Source organism: Adiantum capillus-veneris, chromosome 25 (assembly GCF_014529385.1).
Source record: "Adiantum capillus-veneris isolate H3 chromosome 25, ASM1452938v2, whole genome shotgun sequence".
In the NCBI taxonomy this organism is placed as follows: Eukaryota; Viridiplantae; Streptophyta; class Polypodiopsida; order Polypodiales; family Pteridaceae; genus Adiantum; species Adiantum capillus-veneris.
In genome coordinates, this window is record NC_140955.1 from 54,841,629 (window position 1) to 54,851,735 (window position 10,107).

The window sequence follows — 10,107 nt, forward strand, 5'->3', positions numbered from 1 at the left end:
ACAACTTAAGGACCTCTCTTCTTAAGCAAGAAAAGAGATACCAATAGCTCTGATACCAATGTAATGGAAAAGGCCTATGCACTTTGAGAATAGCGGAATTAGGAGAATTAGAAAAATCATTTTTGGGAGATTATTTTGAGAACATAGAGGGTGAACTTATCTAGTAGTAGAAACTTAACCATAGTACTTAATTAACTTGGCATGAAAAATAATTTTTCAAGAGAGAGAGTTTAGAGAACTTGACAACAATTGAGGACCGGATTTACGGTCCCCCCTCCAATAGGCTTTTGTATTATAGATTCTCCCATCAAGAGAGACTTGGTACAATACAGTCTTTGTGTTCCTTGTGACCTAGGTGATGCAATGAAGATGGAAAGCTTCATGCATCACAAGCATAACATAGACTTTGAAAAAATCATTAACTATCCCCAGCCTCAATCCCAGGGCCTCAAACACCTTCAAAGATGGAGAGAGATAGCAGGGAATGATGGCAGGGAAGTGAATAAGAAACATTCATACGAGAAATAAGTAGTTCCTCACTTATCATTACTCTTCTTGCTAGCATACATAATAGAATAGTAATGAAGATGGAGAAGATAGAAAGCTTAAGCATTGAAGCATGACTCTTGGTTGGCTTTTCATTCCATAGCCAAGACTGTTGGTGTAGGCTCTCAACTTCTCTACTAGCTTGGAGAAGGAGATGGAGCTCTTGCACTTTGCACTTCACACAATGTGTGTGTGTGTGTGTGTGTGTGTGGGAGAGTATACCCCCCAAGCTAGCCCCCTCCTTGCCTTGGTCGACCCCCTCTTCTAACACTCACTTGCACTTGATTGGACCTCCTCAAGCTTGGCCAATCACATGCTTAGTGCATATCAAGCAACAAGGGTAGCCTTGGGATAAGTGTCCTTGTTTCCCCTTTGAGAGAGAGGACTTGATAAATGCATAAAAAATTAATTTAATTAACTAAATTAGCATTGGAACCCCCCTAGGGATTCCAACCAATAGGCTTTAGGCACACCATGAGGGAAACATGAGGAGGAGCTTGACAAGTGTCCTAGATGCTTTCTTTGTACCAAGTTTACCTTGTGTGAAGGTGTGTGTATTCTCTCTCTAGCCCCTACAATGAGGGCTCACCCCCCTTGAGTAGGGATTATGTTGACTTTGTGGAACACCTCAAGCACCTTACTAATTGAGAACCTTAGCACCTTAGTCATTGAGCACCTCAACCATCTTAGTCAGCAAGAACGACAAGCACCTCAAGCACCTTAGTTAGCAAGCACAACAAGAACATCAAGCTTGGGCCGGGTTCCCACCTCAAGGACAACCATATCTTACCTAAGGTCAAAGGACTTTTAACACTAACCATTGAGGTCTTTAATGAAGATAACCCTAAGGTCTTTAAGCTCCATTAGCTAGCCTTTCTCTTTGACAAATCGTCTCTCGTTTGGACCCCTTTACCATTGGCCCCTTGTGTTGAGATAGACCCGTAAGCACATGTTTATATTCTAACCCTTGTTCCCATCTATTATCCCACATTAAATGATCAATTTAATATGATAAAATTGTTTGGGTTGGTTAGATATTAAATTTTATAACAATATATGTATGTATGTACACACACATCACACACATACAAACACACACACACACACATTGGGGCCACCAATGGTGCCCACTAATAAAGGCTTTGCTTGGTTCGTAACAATTCTTGGACAACAATGTTTCCCATATTATGAAGGGTTATCTTTAAAGAAGGGTTGCCTTGTCCTCCAAGCTCTCTAGTCTTGCTCCTCTTAAGATGACATGCTTTTTGTAACCTGCTATTGTGGCTTTTGTGGCGAGTGTTGTTTTCTTAACCCTTTCCTCTGGGCTTTTTGCAAACAACCTCTCTAAGGTAATCCATTTATCCAGGCTATAAATAAAAGGTGGGTAGGGTTTTTTTTAATAGGCTAACAATGTAAGTCTAACATGTATACTGGGGTATTACTAATAACCTCTTGAACACACACGATACAGGAAGCTTCCAAAGCGTGACTGCCTAGTAAAAATTCCTCCTTTACAGATTATGGGCTCTATGTGGGACCTCCCCCCCCCCCCCCCCCCCTTGGTGCTCACATATTGGCCCATTAATTGCTGGCAGCCCCCGAGGACGTGCCATGACTTCACCTTTCCATCTCTCCTTGTTGTGCCTTGTTGGGGGTATCATCATAGCATAGCTCCAATGACCAAAAATAATTGCCAATTGAGAGTGATAAGCTACTCGGCTAGGGCATGGAATCACTCACCCATTAGGGAGCAGGGGAGCTAATCATGGCAACACAAATGGCGACTCGATGAGATGAGCTTCTTGCCCTATGGAGGAGCTAAGCCACAATGTCTGGAAATATCCACATCCACTTCACTTCACCTCAAATCAAACTAATCACACACACTAACAATTACAAAGATTCACACATCACTAATCCCATCATGCAACACACTAATCACAAGTGCACACATATAGATCCATTGAGCATAAACCTACATGCACATACAAAGAATCATGTGGAATGGTATCCACACAAAAACTCCCAACTACATGAGGCATATGATCTACGATTTTCATTGCCAACCTATGAAGGCACCCATGTATTGAGTAACGTCCATGTGTTGAGTAGGTAATGGTCTTAGATAATCATTGCTCGGTTGTGAGGCACACTTGAACATGGTAATTAGCATGAAATCATATGTGCCAGTTTTGGTGAAGCAAGTGCCCTAATTAAAAAATGCAAATGATGCAATATTAAACGTATGCATTGATGGCATGTGATAGATTATCATGATGGAGCATGTACAAATGCCAGTAGTACAAGCATGCCAAGTATGGAAAGGGATAAATCACAAGTATGCCAGTAGTACAAGCATGCCAAGTATGGCAAGGGATAAACCACAAGCAAGACCCATATATTAACTTGACTTGAAAATCCACTATTTGAGAGAGCCGATGCACGTAGATCCACGTATGTGTGTTTGAGAAAGTGGTAGAGAGAGAGAGAGAGAGAGAGAGAGAGAGAGAGAGAGAGAGAGAATTTACTACACATGTGTGCATATATATATATATATATATATATATATATATATATATATATATATATATGGAAGATGTGAAGCTTCCATGGCCCTACTAGAGCATGTTCTTAGTATCACTATGTCTATCCCACTGTATCTCTTTGTAGAGAGCATAGATTACATAAATCTATAGCAATAATGTGTTGGAAACTATCAACTAGTGCTAGTCAAAGACAACAAGTAGGGGGTACTATCATATGAGATTAAATTAAAAAAAGAAGTGGAATCAAATCAGATTCAGAGAGAAAGTGAAGCCTGCACGTGTCAAGCAAGCTAGGGAAAAGACTAGCAGATGTCGTGTCGATGCCAGGTGGTCGCGCTAGAGCTTTTTTTGAGTGTTTATGGATGGACATGTCTTGCATGTTAACGCGGCAATGCATGTAGTTAAGAGGGCTTTTTGTTGGATGTAGTTCCACGGATTAAGGTTCGAACCCGCTTTCAACCCTTTTACAGGGTAAGTAAAACGATAATGTTTGATCCTTAGCAGGAAGGGATGGAATCTCTTGAAGAAATGAATATAATATCAAGATAGGGTGGTACAATACTTGTGGAAGTGTTCTAATTAAATAGAATGTAAGGAGACACCCCTTTTTTGATGGTCTGATGTGACAAACAGGGAACGGAGGGGGGACAATTGGCAAATGGGTGAGCGAGGAGCAAATAGGGCCACACATAGTGGGTGTTGGTTCCAGGTGGCGGGCAATAGTGGGAAGGAAGGCAACCATGCACATACGGATGTTCGAGGGCAGAGCCATGTGGAGGGGCCATAGTGCATACTGTATGGAGCTTGGATTTTTTTTTTTTACAGCAAAAATCACATGGAGCACAACGCAAGAGCAGCTAGAGTAGCTAAGAGTGGCTATCATGTAGCATATCAAGGAATTGAAATGCGCTACCTCTGTTCGATCATGACGCTGCCTGTGGGTGGATAGGCTCTTCTTCAAATTTTCTAGTCCAAGGTTCAAAGCAGATGGAATCTGGATATATTCTAGCTACTATAACGTAATATAGCCAGCAGGGTAGGTCCTCCCAATTTCACAAAAAAGAAATGTTTTGCAATACAGATAGAGATTCCAAAGAAAAATTAGATTGGTACTCATATGGTCGAGAAATAGGAATGCATGTAGTTTGGAAGTTGGAAAATAGAGAGTTGATGACTGCTTCTTGGCCACCTCAAGGTTTATCTCCGCCATTGCAAAAGTATGAGAGCATGCATGATGGGGAGAGAGAGAGAGAGACCCGAGGAATTCACCATTAGTAATGGGGGGATGTCACCAACGTGCATAAAAATTAGAGAAACCCCCCTATGTACGGTATCTTACTTGCTAACCTACCCCCTACATACGGACAAGATACGAACGTTCTTGCAATGAACACCCCCCTCATACGGATCTCGTATGGAATGTAATGAACCACTATTTTATGTATACTAGTAACATAACATTTTTAGAAGCACATGCTTTTGCAAAAATACATGTTGAGCTGCAAATGAACAAAAGTATACATTGTAGTGTGTTTTCATTTGCAATAGATGTTAAGAGAACAAACCATGAAAAGCAACAAATATAATGAATACTAACTTAGAATAAACCAATTTTTTCAATGTAATTTGTCAAAAAACAAGTAGCATTTACCTTGTAAACTGATACAAATCTCAATTTCAAAGCATATGATACTAGCCACCTACTTAGTAGGCTTCCCACATGGGATTTAAGGCACACATATAAAATGGATTTCTCTCTAAATAACAAATAATGCATACTCTTAAACAACGACGAAAAACTTCACTCATCAAATCAAAACACATTACAAAACAACGCATTAAAAGATTAATCTTTTTGAACAAAAACAATTATATGTGATATGAATGCACGTCTATGCTTAAGCAAAATGCAACTTTAAAAAAAGCACCATTTGTATTTAGTTTTCAGTTTGTACATAAAATATAAATCTTAAAAATTTCTCCAAAGTCTCCTTTGTACGGAGACCTCTTTCTGAAAAAAAAATCAGTAAACCCTTTTCTTGGGCTCCCACCTGGGATTTTCATCACATAATTTCTTTTTCCAAAAAATTGTCCACCTCATCTTGGGCTCCCACGTGGGATTTAAGGATTATCTTACACATTAAAATCAAACACATTTTCAATAGAGTCAAAGTAATTTAACTTCAAAGTGGTGGTATGACCTGCATATCATAGTAGATAAGAAACCTCCAAACACATAGTCTAATCACACGATTACCAAAAGGCCATGTCTACATCGATAGGCAATCATATACGAAACAAACACAAAATCAAAGCATAAACGTAGCCTACCAAATCAACTTAAGAACCCTCAAAACCAAATTACATTCCAAGTGCTAGTATGTCATGCTTCTCATACTACACAATCAACGAAATGGCATGTCCATGTCATATGGCCGCCGTGTACATAAAATACATAAATCAAAACATCAAAATGAAATGTCTGAAGAGAATTTCCTAGGTACATAGTCTTTTTATGCAAGTACTCCTATCTAGGTACTGAGCACAATTCTAAATCAATATTTTCAAAGCGTAGTCATCCCTCATCTTTGCCACTTGCATCCAGTATAAGTATCAACCTGTAAGATTCAAAATAGTTACGTTTAGAATTAGCAAATAAATATAGCTCTTTATGTTCAAAATAGTTACGCTTAGAATTAGCAAATAAATATAGCTCTTTATTGTACAAACCAATCCCATGAACGTTTCTCTTGCACATGCTTGAACCTAATCTGAAAATGAAGTCAATTTACCTTTCACATACTCATTGAAGACCTTGTAGTCCTTAGCATCAATTAGCTGGTATTTCTTAGTCTCCAAATCATATGTCAAGTTTTTTAGTGAAATTATAGACTCCAAGGATGCACATTGATTGTCCACAAGATCGTATTTATACCTCCTTGCACCCTTAGATTTTTGATACCATGCAAGATGTATCTCTACATTTGCAAGCCGGTCAAGAAGATCAATAGGACCCCTGGTCTCTTTCATAGCAGCTCCCACTTTTCTTCTCATACACACAACTCTTCCAAGATACCCTGTACCTTTATTTGCACCTTTGCTAGTGCTACAGATCTTTCCTTTCCTCTTGCACCTTGTGTCATCTTTGGAAGACAAACCCTCAAATAAAACAACACAATCTGAGCCTCCTACAAGAGAAGTTCTTGTTTGAAACCTGATCTTTTTATCCATTGAAGAATAAATCCCACTTTTCACCCTTGTTAGTCTGTTCCTTAGACAGAGTTGGATTTCCATTTATTTGACTCACAAGAGTACTCTTCTCTCTTTCTGCACGCCAAGCCAAATACCAAGCCTTGAGCTTTATCAACTGAACACCTTCAGGAAGAGCTTCATATAAATCATGGGCGCACTTTTCCATGTTACCAATGATACTATAAGCAAACTGGCGAGCTTTGTCTTTGCTTATAACAAAGTTTTCCTTGGAGACAGCACTTACGATTGCTTTTTCAAGCATTTTGTCTATGAGTGTCTCATTTTGCACCTGCTTCTCCGGTAATTCACTAATCACCTTGCAGAGAGTTGACCTTAGAGACTGAAGAAATGCCTTCTTCTTACCCTCTACCATAATGACTATATAGATATCCTATTAAAAAGACGAAGCATTCAAGTCAACCTACATATATATACATATTTTTTATTCTATTTCAAAATTGTTACATCAAGGCTCTTGGATTAACATAATGTGACACATTGATATACCATATTTCACTTTGAAAGCTAGAAGAACTGAAGGTGAAAATCGATAGCTCAAGATGGCACACTCGGTCAAGCCATATGACCATGTGACAAATTGAGACTATGTTTGTAATTATATACAAAATAAAGACACTCTGTATGTGTAACACATAGACCCAAGGTGCGCTAGATGTGTCTTGGCAAGAAACTATAGCTCAAGATAACACACCCAATCAATCCATATGACCGTGTGGGAAATTGAGACTATAGAATTTGTAACTGCATGATGGAAAAAAAACTAGCAGTCTTAAAAACTTCAACGCTTTTTATAGTAAAAAGAGGCACAATTACACATTTGGTAAGAATGAATAGCAGAAGAGACCCAGTCAAGCCATATGGATAGCTAGAAGAACTGAAGGTAAAAATCGATAGCTCAAGATGGCACACCCGGTCAAGCCATATGACCATGTGACAAATTGAGACTATATTTGTAATTATATACAAAATAAAGACATTGTGTATGTGTGACACATAGACCCAAGATATGCTAGACGTGACTATATTTGCAATCATATACAAAATAAAAACATTGTGTATGTGTGACACATAGACCCAAGGTATTCTAGACGTGTCTTAGCAAGAAACTATAGGTCAAGATAACACACCTGGTCAAGTCATATGACCATGTGGGAAATTGAAACTATAGAATTTGTAACTACATGTAAAAGAAATTAACGATCTTAAAATCTTTAACTACATGTGACACTGCATATGTGTGTGTAAATAATGCTCTCTACTCGTACAAAGCCTCTGCAACGAAGAACCAACATTTGGAAATGCTCAAAAGTTGGGAAAAAAATTTGTTGTTGAGTCAAATTTGCATGAAGATTTCTAGATGTAGGCTGGATTCACACGATGCAACGAAAGAAGAGGGCTAGAGGTGACTTCGACCTTCTCAATGTTCACATCGTGCACTTGAGAGATGCTTGAATTAACCTTGTGCTGCCCCCATATTCAAATGGCGGTGATAGAAAAGATCAATTTCGTGCTTCTCGTACGTTCAAATAGTGCAGGTAGACAATGCTTGAACACCATCATGTTGCCATGGAAGGTGGTGAAACAAATATCGAGTAAAAATCTATGTTCTCACGATGTGCCATTTCTACATTTGAACTAGCATAATAAATACTAGTTTTAACATTATCCATCTCTCTCTCTCTCTCTCTCTCTCTCTCTCTCTCTCTCTCTCTCTCTCTCATAACAGGTCTTGAGTTCAGCACTCCTTGCCGGCTAGATCTTTAAGGTACCTTGGGATAGTTTCCTACGACGTTAAAACTCTCTTCTTCTTCTTCTTCTTCTTCTTCTTCTTCTTCACGACACACAACAAGTCGACATGCCGCATGTATCAAGAAGAGTGGATGACTCATACATGTATAATCGAAGTTCTAATGATGCAAAAGAAGTGGATCACTATGGAAAGTCACTTCTACATATGTGCAATAGTACCGGAATGCTCATTGCAAATGGTGTATCTCTATGGCAAGGCACCAATGACTTTACATGTAGAAAGCACAATGGTGCTAGCGTGATTGACTATATGTTGTTCTCAGAAGCCACTCTAGAATGCATACAAAGCTTTACACTTGGTGAATGGAATCCGGAATCGGATCATAGGATGTTATGTATTGACCTCAAGTGTGGTAAACGGCCCGAGCATGTAGCCTCCAATCATGATGTGAATCATTTGTACCTACGTCTAGACTTCAAACGAGCACTTATATATGCTGATATGGTGGACCAAATGTTAAGCATGATAGAGCATCAAGGGAGCCCAACATTAGAATGCAAGTGGAAAGTTTTCAAAGAAGTAATTTTCTCTTGTGCGAAGGAATGCTTTTCGGCGAAACACATGTCTTGCAAAAGGTCTAAGATGGGTAGCACCAAGAAGAAATGGTTTGACATGGAATGTAGTCAAGCCCGAAAACACTTGCTAAGATTGGATGCAATCAAAGACAAGGAAGTTTACTTGGAATGTTCACACACATACAAAGCACTTGTTCAAAAGAAGAGGAGAAGGTGGGAAGTCGAAAAACAACTTCTTTTAGCACAAGAGAAAGCACATGCATGTGGCAAGTTTTGGCAAAATCTAAAAGGCAAGCGCGTTGAGAGCTTTGGTGACTTGACTCTTGAGGATATGTATATGCATTGTAAGAACCTCTATGAGCAACCCAATGTTGATAAGATGGAGGGTTGTAGCTCCCTTCCATTTATGTCTCCCTTCTTTACCATTGAAGATGTATGCCGCGCGCTTGAGAAACTTGCTACTCGCAAGGCAGGTGACCTTCAAGGTGTCAAGGCTGAAATGATTAAATGGACAAGCAAGAAAACACGATATTGGATATGCGATATGTTTAACCTTGCACTTCAGTATGGCATGCCTCATGATTGGAGTGCAAATTGGATCAAACCTTTGCACAAAGGAGGAGATGTAAACAATGTGAACAACTATCGCACTATAATGGTTGGTTCTTTGATGGCAAAGTTATTTGGATGTATCATGGAGATGAAGATAAGTGAATGGGCTGAAAAGAATGGCAAACGTGCGCTTGGCCAAGCAGGTTTTCGAAAGCATCATAGCACTATTGATCACCTTGTCACTCTTCGAGTTCTTATGGAAGCGTCTCGATTGAAAGGAAAAAAGTTGTATTGTTGCTTTGTGGATTTCAAGAAATCTTTTGACATGGTACCGCGAGGAAATCTTTGGAGACGTATGCAAAGCCTTCAAGTGCCGAGAGAATTTATGCATGCAGTCTTTCGCATCTACCAAAAAGTGATATGTCGATTACGTATGGGAGATGGAATTTCAGAATTTTTTGCAAGCACTATTGGTGTCAAACAAGGATGCCCACTTTCCCCAACCCTCTTTGGGCTACTCATTGATGAATTGGAATACATGGTTCTTGATTTTATGCAGCAAGAAGGCATAGAAGAGATTAAGATTGGAAATGCGGTGATCATGCTTTTGCTTTATGCCGATGATGTAGTGCTCTTGGCACATACCTTAGAAGATGCACAAAAGCTTATGAGTGTCTTGGAACGCTTTTGCCTACATAGCGGGCTGATCGTGAATGGATCCAAAACCAAGGTTATGCTTGTAAAGACCCTCAATGACGAAAATCCATGCATTGTATACAACAATGAGAAACTGGAAGTGGTAGATCACTTCAAGTACCTTGGCCTTGAGGTTCCATCCAATCATAAATGGAAGGATTGTGCAATG